This window comes from Sciurus vulgaris (genome assembly GCF_902686455.1).
Source record: "Sciurus vulgaris genome assembly, chromosome: 10".
Classification (NCBI taxonomy): domain Eukaryota; kingdom Metazoa; phylum Chordata; class Mammalia; order Rodentia; family Sciuridae; genus Sciurus; species Sciurus vulgaris.
The window spans coordinates 83396709-83415285 of NC_136470.1; the positions used below are offsets into that span (position 1 = coordinate 83396709).

Sequence of the window (18577 nt, forward strand, 5' to 3'; positions counted from 1 at the left end):
GTATATTGAGGCCCTAAAGTGGCAAATGTCTGCCAGAGACAAATATGTGGCCACTGTGAAGCATATAGGAACTCTGGTAGAGAAGTTTGAGATGATTTGGGAGAGTTTGTTCAGAGCTGGACTCTTCAGGAGATGTGGGCCCCAGTTTAGCAAGTTCAGATTGTATTTTAGCATCAGTGGGAAACATTAAAAAGTATTTATAAGGAGAATGACCAATCCAATTTAATTTTGAAGGATCACTGATTTATTTAAAAATAAATTAGAATAGGCAAACCAAAATTTGGGATAACAATTAGGGGATTTTAATACAGGCAAAATATTATGGTGGTTTGGACTAAGACGATGGTAACAGAAATACAGATAGATTTGGAGATAGAATGAGCAGGACTTGATGACATCAGAAAAAAAGAAAGCAAGATGAAGGGAAGATTTGTAGATTTAAAGCTTGAGCATATGGGTTGATGTGATACCACCACAGGAAAAAAACAACAGATAAACAGGTCTTGGGCTTAGAAAATTAGGAATCTGGTTTTCGACCTCTTCATTTGGAGATCCAGATGTTTCATAACTTTTAACAGTTTCATTTGTGATTTTTTTTACTTTATGATGATATGCAAGTGATGCACATTAGTAGAATTTGTACTTCTGACTTTGAATTGTAGGGTTTTTCTCTGTAGGTTAATGGCATATTATATGTTACGCTCTCCAGATGCCGGGCCAAAGCAGCAAGCCACTGCTCCCCAACAATCACATGATCATAAGAGAGAAAAACAATATTGCGTGAAGTACCTCTCTGCTAAGCTATGGTGCCAGGTAGTTTAGGCAAATTACATGCGTTTTTAATTCATGATATTTCCAACTTACAGCAATTTCACTGGGACATATCTCTGTTGTAAGTTGAGAAGTACCTGTCCTTATTATATATCCCAAAGGAAACATTTTGACTTCATGTGTTGATCCAAAACTACACTGGACTTCTACACACAACTGACTCCCTCAGCAATAGAGTGGAATTCATTCAATAAGTGAAACTATGAGCCGTGCAGTTGGCCATTCTCTTTGTGAGGATGAAGAAATGGCTTAAAATAAATTTCTACATAGATTCCTAGACAGTGGAAATTAGTCTGGTTGACTTTCAAGGAACAAGTTTGGAGTAGGTATGATAAAGAAAAATAAGATGAAGAGGCATATGAATGACTCAATGAGAAAAACCATAAAATGTAAGATTTTTTAAATTTTTTGGCACCAGGGATTGAGCTCAGGGGCACTCGACCACTAAGTCACATCCCTAGCCTTATTTTGTATATTATTTAGAGACAGGGTCTCACTGAGTTGCTTATTGTCTCACTTTGGCTGAGGCTGGCTTTGAACTCATGATCCTCCTGCCTCAGCCTCCCGAGTACTGGGAATACAGACCTGCACCACAGTGCCAAGCTAGTGTAAGATTATTTATGTTTCATATAAATGTCTACCAGGAACCACCATAAAAGGAGGCACTGATCTTGAGTAAAACCAGGATACTTCCTGTGGGTGTAGGTGGAGGTAGGGCTTTTAAACGAGGTTAAGTGAAATCATGTTTTAGTCAGCTATTTCACCACTGTGACGAAAGGACCTGACAAGTACGATTTTAGAGGAGGAAAACTGTCCTTGGGGGTCTCATGGTTTCAGAGGTCTCGGTACACAGACGACTGACTCCATTGCTCAGGGCCTGAAGTGTGGCAGGTGTGCCGCCCTGAATGTGCCCAATCTCATCTGAAGTGTGGCAGAACATCATACTGCAAGAGTGTGGTGAAGAAAGACAGCTTAGGACATGGCAACATGGAGGTAGTTCACCACAGACAAAAATATGAACCCCAAAGTCACAACACTAATGACCCACCTCTTCCAGCCACACCCTACCTGCCCGCTGTCACCAGCCAGTTTATCCCCATGAGGTGATTAATGCACTGATTAGATTAAAACTCTCATAACCCAATTGTTTTGCCTCCAAAGGTTTTTGCATTGTCTCACAGGTGAGGTTTTGGGAGACACTTCATATTTAAACCATAACAGGTCATAAGGGTGGAACCTAATCTGATAGGATTGGTGGTCTAGGAACAGAAAGAGATCCCTCTCTCCCTTTCTATCTCTCCTCCATACGCATTTACAACAAGACGCTGGCCATCTGCAAGTGAGGAAGAGAGTCCTCACTAGAAACTGATTGTATCACACCTTCATCTGGGTTTGTTTTTTTTTTTTTTTTTTTTTTTTTTGCCTCCAGAACTATGAGAAGATGAATTTCTAATGTTTATGCCACTTGGTCTATAGTATTTTGTTATTGTAGCACAAGATGACTAATATAGTGATCATCCAGAAACAATAAAAGTTCACAGAACACTTACATACAAACAAAACATTATGTCACAACAAGGTGCTCATTTTATAGTAAAGGAGTTGCAACAGTGGACACAGAGCCAAGGTGTCCATTGATCTTTTCATAAATTGCACCACTGGGAAGCAGCTGGCCTGGCAGAATGATGGAATGGCCTATTAAATGTTCAGCTAGGGTACTGGCTCTGTAATAACATCTTGCTTGACTGAAGTATTTTCCCCCAGGATGGTGTATATACACTCTAAACAAAAAAAATCAATATATGGTGTCATATCTCCAATAGTTAAAATGCATAGTTTCAGAAAATAAACCAAAGAGTAGAAATAGGTACCTCTCATCAGGAGTCATAATGACCCAATTATAGACCTAATTCTATAATTGTAATTTTTTGCTTTGCTAGATTACAAGTCTTGATTATGTGTAAGAATGTTCCACAAGTTAAGAGTCATACTAAATCTGCAGGTGTAAATACCACTTTGTCATGGTCTATTTGTGCTACTGTAACAGAATACCTGAGACAACATAATTTATAAAGAAAAGAAATTTATTTTCTCACAGTTCTATAGGCTAGAAAGTCCAAGGTTAAGGTGCTGACATTTGTGCCATTGGGCCTTCTTGCTTCTTTTCACATAAACATTCAAAATTAAGTGAATAAAAAAGTATATATTTAAAATTGTCTTTACTCATTGTTCAATAATATTCTTATAGGATGGAGAAAGATCTAATAAACATGACAGGGATTTATTAAATTAGCAAGAAAATCATAGCTAAATTTGGATAAACTATTAAAACCTGACTAATGACCGGATTTTAATCTTTTTTTATGGCCGAATAGTATTCTATTGTGTATATGTACTACATTTTCCTAACCGTTCATCTCTTGATAGACACATAACTGGAGGATGTTGGGTTAAGTGAAATTAGATACAGAAACAAATACTACATGTTCTCATTCATATGTGGAAGCTACAAAACTGGATCTCTGTTATGGTTTAGATATGAGGTATCCCCCAAAAGTTCAAGTGTGAGATAGTATAAGAATTTTCAGAAGTGAAAGGATGAGATTATGAGAGGTGTAACCTAATCAGTGGGATAATCCACTCATATAGGTTAAGTGGGCAGTGACTGGATGCAGGTAAGGTGTTGCCTAGAGGAAGGTCACTGAGGTTTGCCTTTGGGGTTTACGTTTTGTCCATGACGAGCAGAGTTCTCAGTCTCTCTACTTCTTGATTGCCATGTCCTGAGCTGCTTTCCTCCTCCACATCCTTCTGTCATGATGTGCTAACCCACCTGGGGCCCAGAACTAGTGAGTCAGTCAGCTGTGGACTGAGACCTCTGAAACCATGAGCCCCAAATAAACTTTCCCTCCTCCATGTTGTTCTTGTCAGGTCTTTGGTCACAGTGGCAAAAAAGCTAACTAAATAATCTCATAGAAGAAGAGAGCAGAATAAAGATCACAAGAGTCTAGGAAGAAGGGAAAAGGTGGGGTAAAAGGAGGTTAAATAACAGGCATCAAATTACAGTTAGACAGAAGGAATTAGTTCTAGTGCTCCCTAGCACAGTAGGGTAACTATAGTCTACAATAATTTAGTATGTATTTTTAAATCACTGAAATGAGAAGCCCAAAGTTTCCCAACTCATAGAAATGATAATGTTTGAGAAGATGGAACTGTTAATTACCCTTGCTTGATCATTACAATTTGTAATAATATATCAAATTATTATACTATACCCCATAAATATGTTCAAATGTTATGTTCCCATTTTAAAGTATTAAGAAAAAAGAAAGGTGTTTTCTGTTTGTGGACTTCTACTTCTCTATGTTCAACCTGAGTCACTTCTCTGCTCCTGGCTCTTCACCACAACACAGGGAAGAAAAATGAGATAATGTCTGTAAATATGTTAAGTATCTAGAAACTTCCTATTTAACAAGTATAGAAGAGACCATTGGGCATGCACAGTAAAACAGATTTTTTAAAAAATGAATGAGACAGAAGAGAAATTAGTGTGACAAACTTCTTACTATCAATAATTGATTCGCTCACTAATTCAGAAAGTTCATTTTGTCACAATCAATTTACAAGTTACTGTTACATCAGCAGTAGCAGAGTCCGTTTTACTGTTAGTATTTTTCTTAATAATTTTAATTAACCTTAATTCACTTATTCTTAGTTGACATATTCAATTGAAAATAATTCAAACTATGTACAACCGTAGAAATGAAAAGTTGCACCCCATTTGTGTACAATGAATCAAAATGCATGCTGTAAAAAGAAAAAAGAAAAAGAAAAGGATTCAAACTATAAAAAGTTAACTTAGCAAAATAGGAATCCCTTCCTCCACCTCACCCAACCACTCCTCAGGGGTACCCAGCTGATGGCTTTGTTGGATTCCTTGACCTGCCCTCCTTTGAACTTAAAAGTGTTTGCAACCATGTAGAATTCAATCATATTTTGAGGCTAAAAGGGAAACACTGTTACACAACTTGCCTTTGTCAATAAAGATTATTTCTTGAAATGTTCACATGATGACATAGATACACCTCTTTCTTTACAGATTTTGCAAAATCCCACAGTGTAATTTATCTTTAAAATGAAGTATAAATATGAATGCCTGACTATCCAGGATTGGTCATAGATATTTTAGGAGTATAAAGGAATGAAGTTTTCTTCTTTCCTTCTTTCTCTCTCTCTTTCTCTCTCACCCTTTTTCATGCAGCACTGGGGATTGAACCCAATGGTGCTCTATCACTGAGCTACATCTCTAGTTTCTTTTTATTTTATTTTTTTATATTTTTTTTTTATTTTGAGGCAGGGTCTCTCTAAGGTGCTCAGACTGGCCTCAATTTGCGATCCTCCTGCCTCAGCCACCCGAGTTGCTGGGATTACAGGCAAGAATGAAAAGTTTTCAAAGGCTTGATTTCCAGATCTTCAACTTTCAAATTCACTATCAACATCAGCTATCTTGAGAATACCGCATGGTCTGACTGTTCTCCTTTCTTAATCCACTTTAATAATCACTCAATCACCATGAGAACAGGAAAGCGTACCTCTCACCAATCCCCAATATTTCCTATGAAGCCACTGCATAGGGCATAAAAGAATTTCAATGTGCAAGTCAAGAGACAGTTGAAGAATACATAAACCAGGAGGCAAGAGTCAGGGAGAGCAAGGCATAGAGAGTTTTAACATACTGAGAAATTAGAAAAACTTAGATTTGGAATGAAAAAACTGGTATTTACATGCTTATTTTAGTTGAAAATGTAGTCAAATTTTTCTGACACCAAGAATTTTATTATTTGAATTATATGGCAGATGTTTTCTATAAATTGAATAAGTAAATTTACAATATCTAGGTTTTGATGATACTTCTTTTGTTTTAATCATTACTTAATTGCAAGATGATGGAATTAATTATAAATTTAAATTGTAACTTGGTAATCTTTCAGTATGTTTTAATAAAAGCAAACTGCTTTTTTGAAAGTGATCAAAGAGCATCTCAAAATTCAGAATAATGTTGAGAAATATCTGACTGATCAACAGATTTAGCTTTCTCACTAAATGAAACTTGAACTTTTCTTCTTTAGGAAAGGTAACTGTAATTTCAGTAGGCAGTAATACAGTAATACAGTAATACAGAGTTTCCATGTAGTCAGTCAACTGTCTATTGCTGTTTCAACTGGGACAGATACATTTACATAACTGGCTGTGCTTGAGCCTTCTTTGCAAACAGCTGGAGATCTGCAATGCACTTGGCAATCGTTTCCTGTGCCTGCTGTGCAGAGATGCTTTGTAGGTGATTCTTTACCTCCTTGTATACTTTATGTAGCCATTCCCGGTAAGTAACCTCCAAGGCCATAGTAATGTTATTCTTCCAGACATCAAAAAGATAGTGGCGCTCCTGAACCAGTGCCTGCTGTGCCTTCTCCACTCAATTGCATCCTGAATTTGTTTGATGGAAGCCTGCTTCACCTCTTCTAGTTGGGCAAATTTTTGCTCATTGAAAGTATCAATAAATTCTCCAATAGAGGCACCATATTTTTTAATTACATAGACAAGTAACCCTACTGTTGATATGGTAGAGAAGGTCTCTGGGGTAATCACTATATTTCTTTGGATAGAAAATAAAGGATAAGCCTGGTTCCAAGCATGTAGGGTCCTGTTACATCAGTTTTAGGATAAAGAAATTGAAAGACTTCCTCAGGGATTAGTCCAAGACGAACTTTCCGCCATATTCAGGAAGACAGGTGGTAGAGGGGCAAGGCGTGGCTGCCCTGTGTGAAAGATCCTTGTCGCCTGCAATACCCCTGGTCCTAGGAAGGTGGCATTCCTGAGATGGGCCGCTGTGGCAGCGGCAGAAAGTACCACCGGTGACAGCATGGTCAGCAGATGTCCAGGCAGCAGGCTTAGTGTCCCTGTGACCCTGAACGAAGACCGCAGGGGCAGGAGGAAGATGGCCATTCACAAGTCTCCTGAAAATATATTTTAAAGCATAGATACAATAGTCAAAAGACAAGAAATCACATATTTTGCTATAAAATATTATAATTGAAGTCAATGCCACAGTTTCTTAGAATACTTTTGAGGAATACATGAGCAAAAGGTTGAAGACTTTTGTTTTATGATAGTCTCCTACAGATAAACTTCCATCTTTCCCTCATTCAGCAGATACTGAATATTCACTGTGTGCCAAACAACTATTTTAGAGGAGAGGTACATATGTGAATCATAAACAACAATCAGGCAAATGAGCAAACAAAGCATAAAATAGATATTACATCTGATGGTAATGAATACTATAGTCTAAAACAGAGTGGTCAGGAAACTCAATAAGAACGTGACATTTGAGTGAAAGCTTGAAGTAGGTGAAAAAGCAGTTTAAAAAAAAAAAAGTGATAAAACAGAGGCAGAGGAAATAGCATGTGCACGGGCCCCAGGGTCATGCCCTGTCTTTAGGTTTTGAAGATTCCAAAGAGCACAGGACACTCTACCTGCTCTACTAAAACAAATCCCAAGGGGATAAGGGTAGAAGCTGAGGGACCAGTTAGGCCTTTTCAGTCATTCAAGGAAGAAATGATGCTGGCTCAGACCAGAGCAGGAAGAACAGAGAGAGATGATTGGACTCCTCTACCTTTTGGAGGTACAGTCAAAAAATAAGGTTGTATAAATTAGTTGGAGAACATGAGAGAAAATGGTTTCACATAAGAATTATAGAGTTTTGGCCTAAGCAACAGGGATGCTGACATTTCTGTTTACTGAGATCTAGAAGGTTTAAGGGACAACAGGTTTGGAAAGAGAAGGGCAAGAGTTCGTTTTTCAAGTTCAGTTTGAAATAGATATCATCAGATACAGATAAGCAGATGTCAAAAAGGCAGCTAGGTAAATGAGTCTGGATGAAAGGTAGAGGAAAAATCTGGGCAAGAAATATAAAGTGGGAGTCATCCGGGAGTGAGTCAAGTGGAAAGTAGTGAGATTGAAGGAGGGAACCAAGAGATAGGAGGTTACCATGGAAATAAGTACAGATAGAACCTTCAAGATGGAGCCCTGGGGAGGTGGAGAAGATGAAGAGAAACCAAGAAAGGAGATTGAGTCTTAAAAACCACTGGAGAAGCAAAGAGTGTCCTTTGGAAAACAGAAAAAGTTATTTCACTTCATTTCTACATTTTTTATTATTGTTTTTAAAAACGGAAACAATGGATATATGTCTTAGTGCATATATCTGAATATCTCCTTAGGATTGATTCCAGAAGTAGAATTTTTATGTCAAAAACTAAGTGCATTTGCAAATGTCATATCTTCTGCCACACTGTCTCCCAGAAATTTGTTCCACTTCAAGGGTGTTTGTGGGTGCCTGTTTGTCCACATTATCATACTTTCCTGCTATTACCAAACTTTAGAAATACTAGGAGCATCTGTGTTTCTTTTAATTTTCACTTTTTGATCAGTGTTAAGACTGAACATCTTTTCACCAACTTATGGACCCTTTGTACTACTCAGGGAATCTCAAATCAAATTATTTGCCCATTCTCTATTGACTCTTTTCCATACTGATGTATAGAGGCATTTTTATATTCTGATGACAATTTCCTCTCCATCAGTGGTCATTTAAATTTGTTTGTGATCCCTTCATCACAGGGAAATTGAAAATTTGCACATAATCAAACATACCCAACCTTTCCTTCATGACTCTACGGTTGTTTTACTTAGATTTTTTCCAGCTATATGGTTATAAGAATCATCCTTCATTTTTTCCTTAACACTTTCATAGTTTCATGTCTTAATATTTATCTCTATGAATATAAGGAATTCATATTGATTTATAAGCTTGAAAATAATTACTTTTTCCAACTATATAAGAAATTTTCACACCACCATTAATTGAATACTTGCTCTCTTTTTACACCAACTTGAAAAGTGACTTTAATAATTTGAGTTTCAATATTTTTTCGTGAATCTGTTTCTGGACCTCGTGCTATTTAACTGACCTACCTGAATATTCCTGCACATTTTACATCTTTTAATGACTATGATTTAATGATTTTTTTTTTCTTTCTGTTTTTCTTTTGCAGTTATTGTCTCACATTTTCTCTTTCACTTGAACTCTGGAACCAATTTGTATTGTTAAAATATCAAAATATTTATGACTTACTTTGAGGAAAGTATGTGTATTTCTAATAATGAATCTTAAAGAAGCACAGTATATTTCATTTTAGGTTTACTCCCACTTAGTTTTTGGTTTTTACTTAGAATTTTATGAGTAGGAGTATTTTGAAAATGTGTCAAATTTCAACTTTATGAGGAAAGTCAATCTCAGATTTTGAGTTCTTAATTCAGTTGACTGGCTTCCAATATACCCATGGCACGTACCCTAAATGTATGTTTGAGTAAAATTTTTCCCCCAGCCTCCTTAGTACTTGTTAATTTGCTGCTGATAACATAATAAAACAGACCACTAGAGGGCAGAATAAGCTATCATTCCTGGACTTGTGCAAACATTTTTAGACAAGAAACTGATTTGCAACTTCATCCAGAAATTATTTCATAGTTCACAACACAGCAACATACACTGACAATAATATTAATCTTAAAAATCAGTACAGAATAGATCAACGATCCCTGACTCCAAAGCAATTGCCCCAAATTATTAAATTTCTTATATAAATATATTTTTGTTCTTTTTCTAATTCCTTTTCCTTAATTCATTGCAGAATTGTTGATATTCTACAGAGCATAATTTTTATCTTATGCTTTATAATAATTTTGCTTTTTTCTTTCCAAATAGCTTACTTACTCCAGGATATCAAAACAGAATTCATGACCTTAAGGGCACTTTCATTCTTAAGTTTTTAATAATGGATCAAGATGACTACAGGTTACCTGAATCCTTCTCTTCTCTAGAGCACATAGGTTGTCAGCATTCACATCTCCCAATATCTTCTCAGTCAGTGCTTTTCAAACAACAAGTTGCGGTCCTTTATTGGGTGTGAAATCAATTTAGTTAGTTGCAACATTAAAAAATAGAAATAGAATGTGGTAGAAAAATGCTCATGCTATATATATGGGCAAAAATTCCTTCTGCAAGATACTTGTGTCAGCTAAATACATGTGTCTATATGAAAATGTTTACTGAGTTGTGATTTTTTTTTCTTTTAAATGTGTTTCTTACTATGGGTCATGTTTTAAAAGTTTGGAGAAGAATAAAACCTGCTAGAATCTCTCAGACTCCATCTTGCCTTATATAAAGGAGGTCATCAAGCCTTTGCTTCCTGAAATACTCTATGTAATCTTGTACACCCCTAACATTTTTGAAGAAATGTTGAACTCCTTCTCTATGCTTCTAGGTGCATGAGACTGCCAAAATCTACCTCCAAGTTCCTGTAGTCTTACAAGTCCCAGCCTCTCCAGAGGAGCTTAGGTGTCTTAGGTTCCTCCATAGCTCTTACCATAACTAGTTTCTGAGTTCCTCATATTGTCCTCCATGCCCTGATGTAGGCTACATACATGTCTGACTTTTTGCAAGAGAAGGTCTATATTCATGGATTCCTCTTGATGTCTACTTATATGCCTTAGTGTCACTTAAGTGTGAATATTTCATACCTTAACTCATCTTCTTCATCCCAAATTATTTAAAGTCTTGATTTTTATTATAGTAACATTATCATCTTTCTATGAATTAGTTAGGATTGAAATCTCAAAATAAGTATCAGATTAGATGTTGAGAGCATTAGTTTTGGATTCAGAATAATCTGGCTTTGAATATCAGCTTCTTTACTTTTCCTCTGTGGATCTTTGTATAAATTACTTAGCATCTCTAAGTCTCAGACTTCCTCATTTATAAAATGGAAATTATGATAATAGAGTCATTGGATTAATGCTATAATACTTTCAAGCATTTAACACTATGTCAGGCAAATAGAACACAATAAATGTTCATTAGTAATTAGCATTAACTTGCATTTGATGTAGCAGTGATAAATTTCTGATCTTAATGTTGTTTAGTTATTTATTTTAGTTGTGTTACAAATCTTACAAAGTTACCTTGAGGACTTTTGTTTGCCTTTTGCATGAAATAATTTATTTTTTTCTTAAAATTCTGTTTATAGTCTATCATTCAATAGTAAAATTATAGGGGATCAGTATTATTCCTTTAATAAGATGAGAAATGCAAATTTGCTTTGTTTCTGGAGATCAGTAAAATCCATTTTTCCTCCTCATGAAGTTCATGTTTCCAATGTAAAATGAACAGAATCAAAGTCTAAATACTGGGAAAGTACTCTAAAAGTAAGTTTGAGGTCTCTTTTCTCAAAAACCTGATTTATTTCGGTAAACTTAAATTATCTGTTTTCTTGATATTTTCAAGATATTCTGGCAAGAAGATACCTTCAGTGTAGAAGAAGAAATGTGATCTTTGGAGACATTTTATTCCCTACTCAATCCCTTCACCTACCCAGTACCTGGCATGGGGCTCAACAATACTTTCATAGGAAGGAATAAAGAAATCCAAGGGATCAAATCCTGAATTTGCTAATTGATATCCCAGCCTTACTAAAGTTATTTGCTTCTGGAACTTAATTTTACTCTTCTCTGAAATGGGGTAGGCCACATTAGGGGTCTGTCATGTTGTGAAATATGGACTATATAAAAATGTACAACTGGAAGTGAGCATGTAATTAGTTTCCTTCATATTATTGATAGTATAATGAAATAGCTGTACAAAATGCCTACGTTAGACTTACTTATAGAGATGTTATTGTTTTGGTAACGTGATAACCGTGCAAGGTAGATTGACATTGAATACTGCAGTTTTTAAGTATCACATGCAACTAATCCTTAGAAGGAATTTTAGGCTATAATAGTCCTACTGCTTCATTTTATAGATGAGCAAATTGAGACTCAGAGAAGAAAAGTAACTTGGCCAAGTTCCCTCAGCAAGTTAGTAACTGCAGTGGAACTGCATTCCAAATGTCTTAATTCTGAGCATAACATAAATATTTTTCTCTTTCACTCTCTCCCTCTTCCTCCCCTTTTCCTTCTTCTCCCCCCTCCCCTTAACCCCATTTCCTCTCTTTTCTCATCCTGTCTCCTCTCCCCTGTCTCTCTTTATTCCACAAAGCAGCTTTCCAAAGTTATAGTCATATGATCATTGGCCAAGAGGGACCCACCAAAGAAGACAGTAAGACACCAGGCGAAGTTAAGACACAGCATCTGTTAACGTTTTATTCTCGTGTTAAACATCAGCTGGAGAATTAGGAAGAACTCTCTAGGGTGGCCAGAGTTGTACCGCACGCATGCAATACAAGCTATCCACCCTGGCTTTTCAGACTCTGGGGCACTGACGGACCACTATATGAAAATGCAATAGTCAGCAGTTAATCAAGGGATAAATTTTCAGAATGGTTAGTAATTGGGTCTCTCTTCTGAACAGTCACATTGTGGAATTTACCTGGCCCCATTTGTCCTGATATCACAGGTGCCTATGTATAATAAATATTAAGTCTTTGGATTTATTGAGTGTTTAAATATTTCATTGGCTGTCTATTTTTTCTAAAGTATTTCTTATTTACTTGTGTTTATGTTCATTTTTAAACTATATGCCCTTACATAATATGTTTAAAAATATGTTTTTGTATATAAAAAGAGAGCTTACTAAGAAATGAGTCTTTCTATTCATTCAAAAATTTATTTTCTTAATTGCGTTAATCTTTTAATTGAAAGTTTTATTTAGTCAACTCCTTTTTTCCCCCCAATTATTTCAGAAAAAAATTTTGCACCTGGTAAAAGATGTTTGTTAAAATAAAGAAGTAGAAGGGATTTACTCTCAAGAATTGACATCATCTTTAAATCTTAACTTTTAAAATTAAAAATTATATATTTAGCTTTAACTTCCTTTGAATGAGTGGATAAAGTCATTCCCATCTCTCTAGGGATTTTTTATTTCATCGTGAACTGAAATTTGCCTGATCCAAAGAAGTAGAATTAATTATACTTAGAAATCTCAGTCACCTGGTTGTTTATTGAGCATTTCCTATTTTCCAGTCCCGTGGTAGCACATTTCATGCCGTTTACTTGTTACAACAACGCTTATTATTGGGCACTGTTATCCTTATTTTCAAGATGAATAAATTGAGGTTTAAAGAGGCCCAGGTCACATAACTAAGAAGAAGCAAGGCTGAGTATCAAATCCAGGGAATTTAGGGCATCTGTCATTATCCATGAAGTCTGAATAATTAACTTTGGTGTGATGGGATGTTGATATTTGAATCTCTGATTCTAAATTCCATACTTTCTAAGGGTTTTACATCAAGATTATGACAATAGAATTCACAGGATTCAGTAATCTGGATCAGAAAAAAGGACATCACTTTTATACTAATCTCTAGCTACAATTTGACATTTTTTCTTTAATTATGAATGATTACCCAAAGCTCATAGTTGTTTTGGAAATCCAATGTAGAAAACAGTATCTAGCATGGGCAGACGTGGGCAAAAGAGCCATCAGTGTAGGCAGTGAATGATTGGGTCAGGAAGATAGGGGCTGATTCAAGAGGAAATAAAATGCTAATACCTTCAGAGCACATCCCCCTCCTCCAACCTGTTGCCAAGGTTACCTGCCCAGGGAATGTTCCTCCCTGCAAGAAGTTGTTAATGAATGCCTTCTGAACTGTTCCCTTCCTCCTTGTGACCCCGAAAGGCTCCTTTCCCATCTTTTGGCCCTCCTTTTGGTCATGGTAGGCAGGATAAGGGGAGGAGGGGACACTGAGGACAAAGGAAATCTAAAACCTACAAAAGGGGCAGGACTCCCTCCCACTCCCTCAGGCACCAGCGTGGACCCCCTCCTCTGGGTAGAACCTCTGTCCCTCCATCTCTCTCTCTCCGTTCTATCCTTTAAGTAAAACTTTTTGCTCTTGCCTCCTCATTTTTCTGGTGTTCGATTTTCAACACTAGGGAAACCAACTCGAACCTAATTCTCAACACGGGTATCAGCATCGTGAAAAAGATTAAGATTCAAAACCTCCTGAACCCCTCCACACTGTCTTAAAAATCTTATTAAGGCCCTGGGGTTGTGGCTCAGTGGTAGAGCGCGTGCCTGGCCTGTGTGAAGCACTGGGTTCAATTCTCAGCACCATATATAAATAAATGAATAAAATAAAGGTCCATCAACAACTAATAATATATTTTTTAAAAAATCTTATTAAATCCCTAACACATGCCTGGAATGGGGACTCCTAAATTGACAGAAAAATAAATGTACCTTTCTTGAACTCAGAGACTTGTGAAGGAAGCTAACTGTGACCAAATGTAAATGTAGCATGTAAAGAATAAAACAGAGGTGATGGGACAAAAGAAAGGACCAACATTACCCCAGGGAAGTTCCCAGGAATAGGGGCCAATCCGGAGACCTTTCTGAGAAGAAAAGCCACTTGAGCTCCATCTTCAAGAAGAAGAGGGACTCGCCTTGAACTGTTTGCCAGGAATTTTGATAAAAAAAGAACTTGCACAAAAGCACTAAAACCCAAGAGGAGACACATTTAGAAAACTCAAAACAGTAGCTCAGGATGAGTGGGCCATAAAGTGTGTATGTGAACTTTAGAGGCTAGGACTCAAAACTAGGCGGGGGCCCTTATAAAAATTTGTGCCTGGAAAGAATGCAGAGTTTGTGGAAGGAGGGAAAAGGCTTGAAGTCTTTCCCTCCTGTGAGGATCAGCAGTGTATTGATTACAGCTTATTTTTTCATACATTCAGGATTACCTAACTGCAAGGGCTGATGTTGGTCTCCAACTTGCATTAGGTATTGGGTGGTCGATTTACTAGAGGGAAAGCAGGGACAGCTGAGGTTGACTGACATGCCCCAGATTCGGGACCAGTAGGAGCCCGAATGTGTGGGGTCCACGGCTTTGGAATTTCTACCACATGTTCTGATAGAGTCCATTTGTTTTCTTTCCGAGCATGGTTCTTTCTGTGTCCTGTGAGGAAGACCTACCCTGTGGGTCACTCAGACCAGCAGCTGGGTACAGAGCCTAAAGACAGAGGGCTCACGTGGGTTCTAGGAAACATGAAAGGAGGGAGATGAAAGTCTTGGTTCTTCACTCATTGCTTCTATTTCAGAGATTAGTGCAGATCTTCTGTAGTGCTCCAAGAGGTGTCCACAGCTTCAGTTGGGAAAAAAAAAAAAAATGACATTTTCCAATGGACTCATGTACTAATAGGGAGCAGAGATAAGATTTATTACAGTAAGTCATTGGACCCTTTCTGTGTGTCAAGCACTATGCTAAACATTTTATAAACATTAGCTCATATTTTCCTCAAAGTAATCCCTTGAGGTGGGAATTGCTTTTCGTATTTTATAGCTCAGAAAGCCATGGTGGCAAAGCTAAGTGGTTTCTCAGGCTCCACCTAGAGTCGACCTGTGTAGGAGCCAAGTTTTACACCCAGGTCTGGCTGCCTCCAAACCCACTGGTCTATAAAGAGGAGATTTTATGTAGTAGAAAGAGCACTTTATATGGAGTCTGGATCCAGCTTCTCACTCTGCCATTTATTTGCTGTGAAATCTGTGTTGTCATTTAATCTGTCTTTTGGCTTCCATATGTCTAAAATGGAACAAATAATAATTGTATTTACTACAGAGATCTGTTGCAGAAATCAAATGAATTTGTCTATAATTTGTAATGTCAAATTCTATGTAAAAGTTAATTATTGCTTTTATTTCTTTCAAACCTCAGTTTTCTCACCTATACATTTAGGATAGTGCTGGTCTTGAAGAATTCACAGGGATGTCAGAAAAGACAATCAAGATGATCTGTGGGGAAACACTTCATAAACTATAAAGTGTGTACAAATGAGGTAACGGGTAAGCAGTCACCTTGTAATTCTAAGGTACTTTAAGGGATTATAGTGATTCCTGTCAGTTCCTCTGAGACTAGTAACATGTATCACTATTTAATATTCTTTAACTTTTATTAGGTTCCTTCAATTGCTGTGGCATATATTTTCCAAGTGAGCTGATGTAAAACTCTCTCCTAGCTGGCTGTCCCCCTCCCATCCCCTCTGCCACTATAAAACAAGATGATGCCATTAAGAAAGTAGCAGTGTGTTCTTCAAATGACCTGCCTAAGTCAGAGTCTCATGCATTACACACCCTAAGATCTGCACATGCATTAATACTATAAAAGAGTTTTTGTGAGAGAGACAAATACAAACACCATGAGGTCACTTCTTCCAAAGTATAACAGGATGCAGACTCTTGGAAGAAAATAGTATAAATGTCTTCTTGGAAAATTTGGTCTCCGAGCACAGAGCACATTATAAATTTTTCCAAAACCCTTCAACATACAGTACATCAAACAATGTGTCTTTTCTTTCCTTTCTCTCTCTCTCTCTCTCTCTCTCTCTCTCTCTCTCTCTCTCTCTCTCTCTCTCTCTCTTTCTCTCTCTCTCTCTCTCTCTCTCCCTCTCCCTCTCCTCTCTCTCTCTCTCTCTCTCTCTCCCTCTCCTCTCTCTTTTTAAGTAGTTCTATTTTCAGAGAAAGAAGGAAAAGCTGGAAGGAACTTTCAGTTACTAATGATTTCCAATGTCCATTTCTTCTCTCAGGCAACAGCCTCTGCAGAGAGCAGTGTGATCAGTCACAAAAGTTAGGTCCCAGTCCCACTTCCTAAGTTCTGTCAATAGTCAATTTTCAGCTCTCTTCATCAGCCAAAGAGGGCAGTATGTCATGCAATTAGAAAAAGAGAAATCAGGAGACCTGGGCTCTATGAAATAATTCTACAAATAATTATAATATGACAAAATAATTGCTTTGAAAAATGACTAAGTTCCTGGCAGTACTAGATAGGCACAGTGTTGAATGAATGGAAACCAAACACACGCACACACACACACACACAGAAAGAGAAAGGGGAGGGGAGAGAGAGAGAATATGAAATGCTCAGTGAACAATTAGCAAAGTTTCAATGGAGGCTTTATGATTCTCATGTTTCTAGACTGCTAGTGGTGCTGGCAGAAGTATACAACATGTTACTGGAACGAAACTGTGACTGGAAGTGTGAGAGCTATAAATTGAACTCAGGTCTATTGCTGCCACTGAAAGATGTCTACTAGTGTGACTGAATTGCCCTGAGTCCCAGTTTCCCCTTCTAGAAATGAAGAAGTTGGACCAGATAAGCCCTAAGAACTTACCCACCTCTGTAGCTATACTTCTGTAATGCTGCACATAAACAATTTCTAGATATAGAACTTTTAGTAAACACTCAAAGAAGTCATCGAACAAAATAAAAATTATATAGTTCTTCTTATAGACAGTCGTCACATTTCCTGCTCTATTGAAATGAAGAGTGGCTATTTGGTTAGCTACTGTTTCCATATTCAGGAATAATAAATGTCCATTTGAAAACTTTTATTTTTGTCTCACCTCTGGGTGGTTAATTTTCTTTGTTAAGTCTGTCATTGTTGATTTTGCACCTTTTCTTTAGATCAATAGTGGTCCTTCATGACTGCACAAATGTCCTCTTTTCGAGAACGTACAGACTACATTCTCTAAGGTTCTGTCTTTGTTGGAGTGGAGCCCAAGCATTTTTTACAGGTACACAGGTGATACTATCATGATGTCAAAATTGAAGAAATATTCTTTAGGGTGGCCCTTCTTTGATTTTAATCTGCAAATGAGCCACCTGGAGATCTTGTTAAAATAAAAATTCTGAGTCAGTAGGTCTTAGGCAGCAACTGACATTTTATAATTCTAAACTCCTGACAGATGTCGATGCTCTGACTTTTGCAACTGAAAGTGCATGGTTCATGGAGCACATGTTAGAATGCATAATCTCAGGTACCACCTCAGAACTGTAAGATTATTCAGGGGCCTTCAGAGAAAAAAATAATATGGGAAAGAGAGAAAAAGATAGGGGAAAGATTTGTTAAAAGTAATTTTCTCATATGATTATGGAGGATAACAAGTTATAACATATGCATTTGGCAAGCTGGAGACCCTGCAGGAGGAGATTCCCTGTTATTTAGGTAAAGCTCAGTCTTTTTTCTTTTTGTTCTACTGAGACCTTTACCTGATTGGCTGAGACTTGCCCATATTAGGGAGGGCAATTTAATTTATCAAAAAGGCTACCAATTTAAACGTTAATCTCATCCAGAGACACCCTCACAGACATACCCAGAATAATATTTGACAGAATACTTGGACAACCCATGGTCCAATCAAATTGACATAAATTGAACCATTGCATCTATAGAATCAAAATACATATTATAATATATTATACAAATACATAATTTAATACACATATTAATGTTTTAGAAGCACTGTACTATAATGATAATTCTGAAACTTTTGTCTCTTTACTCTAAAATTACTGAGAATCCCAAAGTGCTTTTATTTATGTAGATTACAGTTATTGCTATTTCCTATATTAAAAATGAAAACTGGGGACTTACAAATTTATTTATGTATGTATTTACTTAGTATAACAATAGTAAAGTAATTATATATATGTATTAATGCGACACTTTTTAATGAAAAAGGCGTGTTTTTATAAAATAAAACTTTGTAAGAAGAGTGGACTTATTGTACATTGTTGCAAATGTCTGTTATGTCTGGTTTAATAGAAATCAGCTGAATATTTCTGCTACCTTCTAAATTTAATCTGCTGCGATATTACTCATCATAAGTATTTTGGAACACTCCAATCACTTCTTATATGATAGT

The 18577-nt window shown here is 36.8% G+C and overlaps 1 pseudogene across 1 annotated transcript; it reads right to left on the reverse strand.

Annotated features, from left to right (window-relative positions):
* Positions 1-6015: 6015 nt before the first annotated feature.
* LOC306670627 (ATP synthase F(0) complex subunit B1, mitochondrial-like) lies at positions 6016-6788 on the reverse strand (annotated as a pseudogene). The gene has a single exon. The product of its transcript is annotated as an ATP synthase F(0) complex subunit B1, mitochondrial-like (transcript).
* Between the last annotated feature and the right edge of the window lie 11789 nt (positions 6789-18577).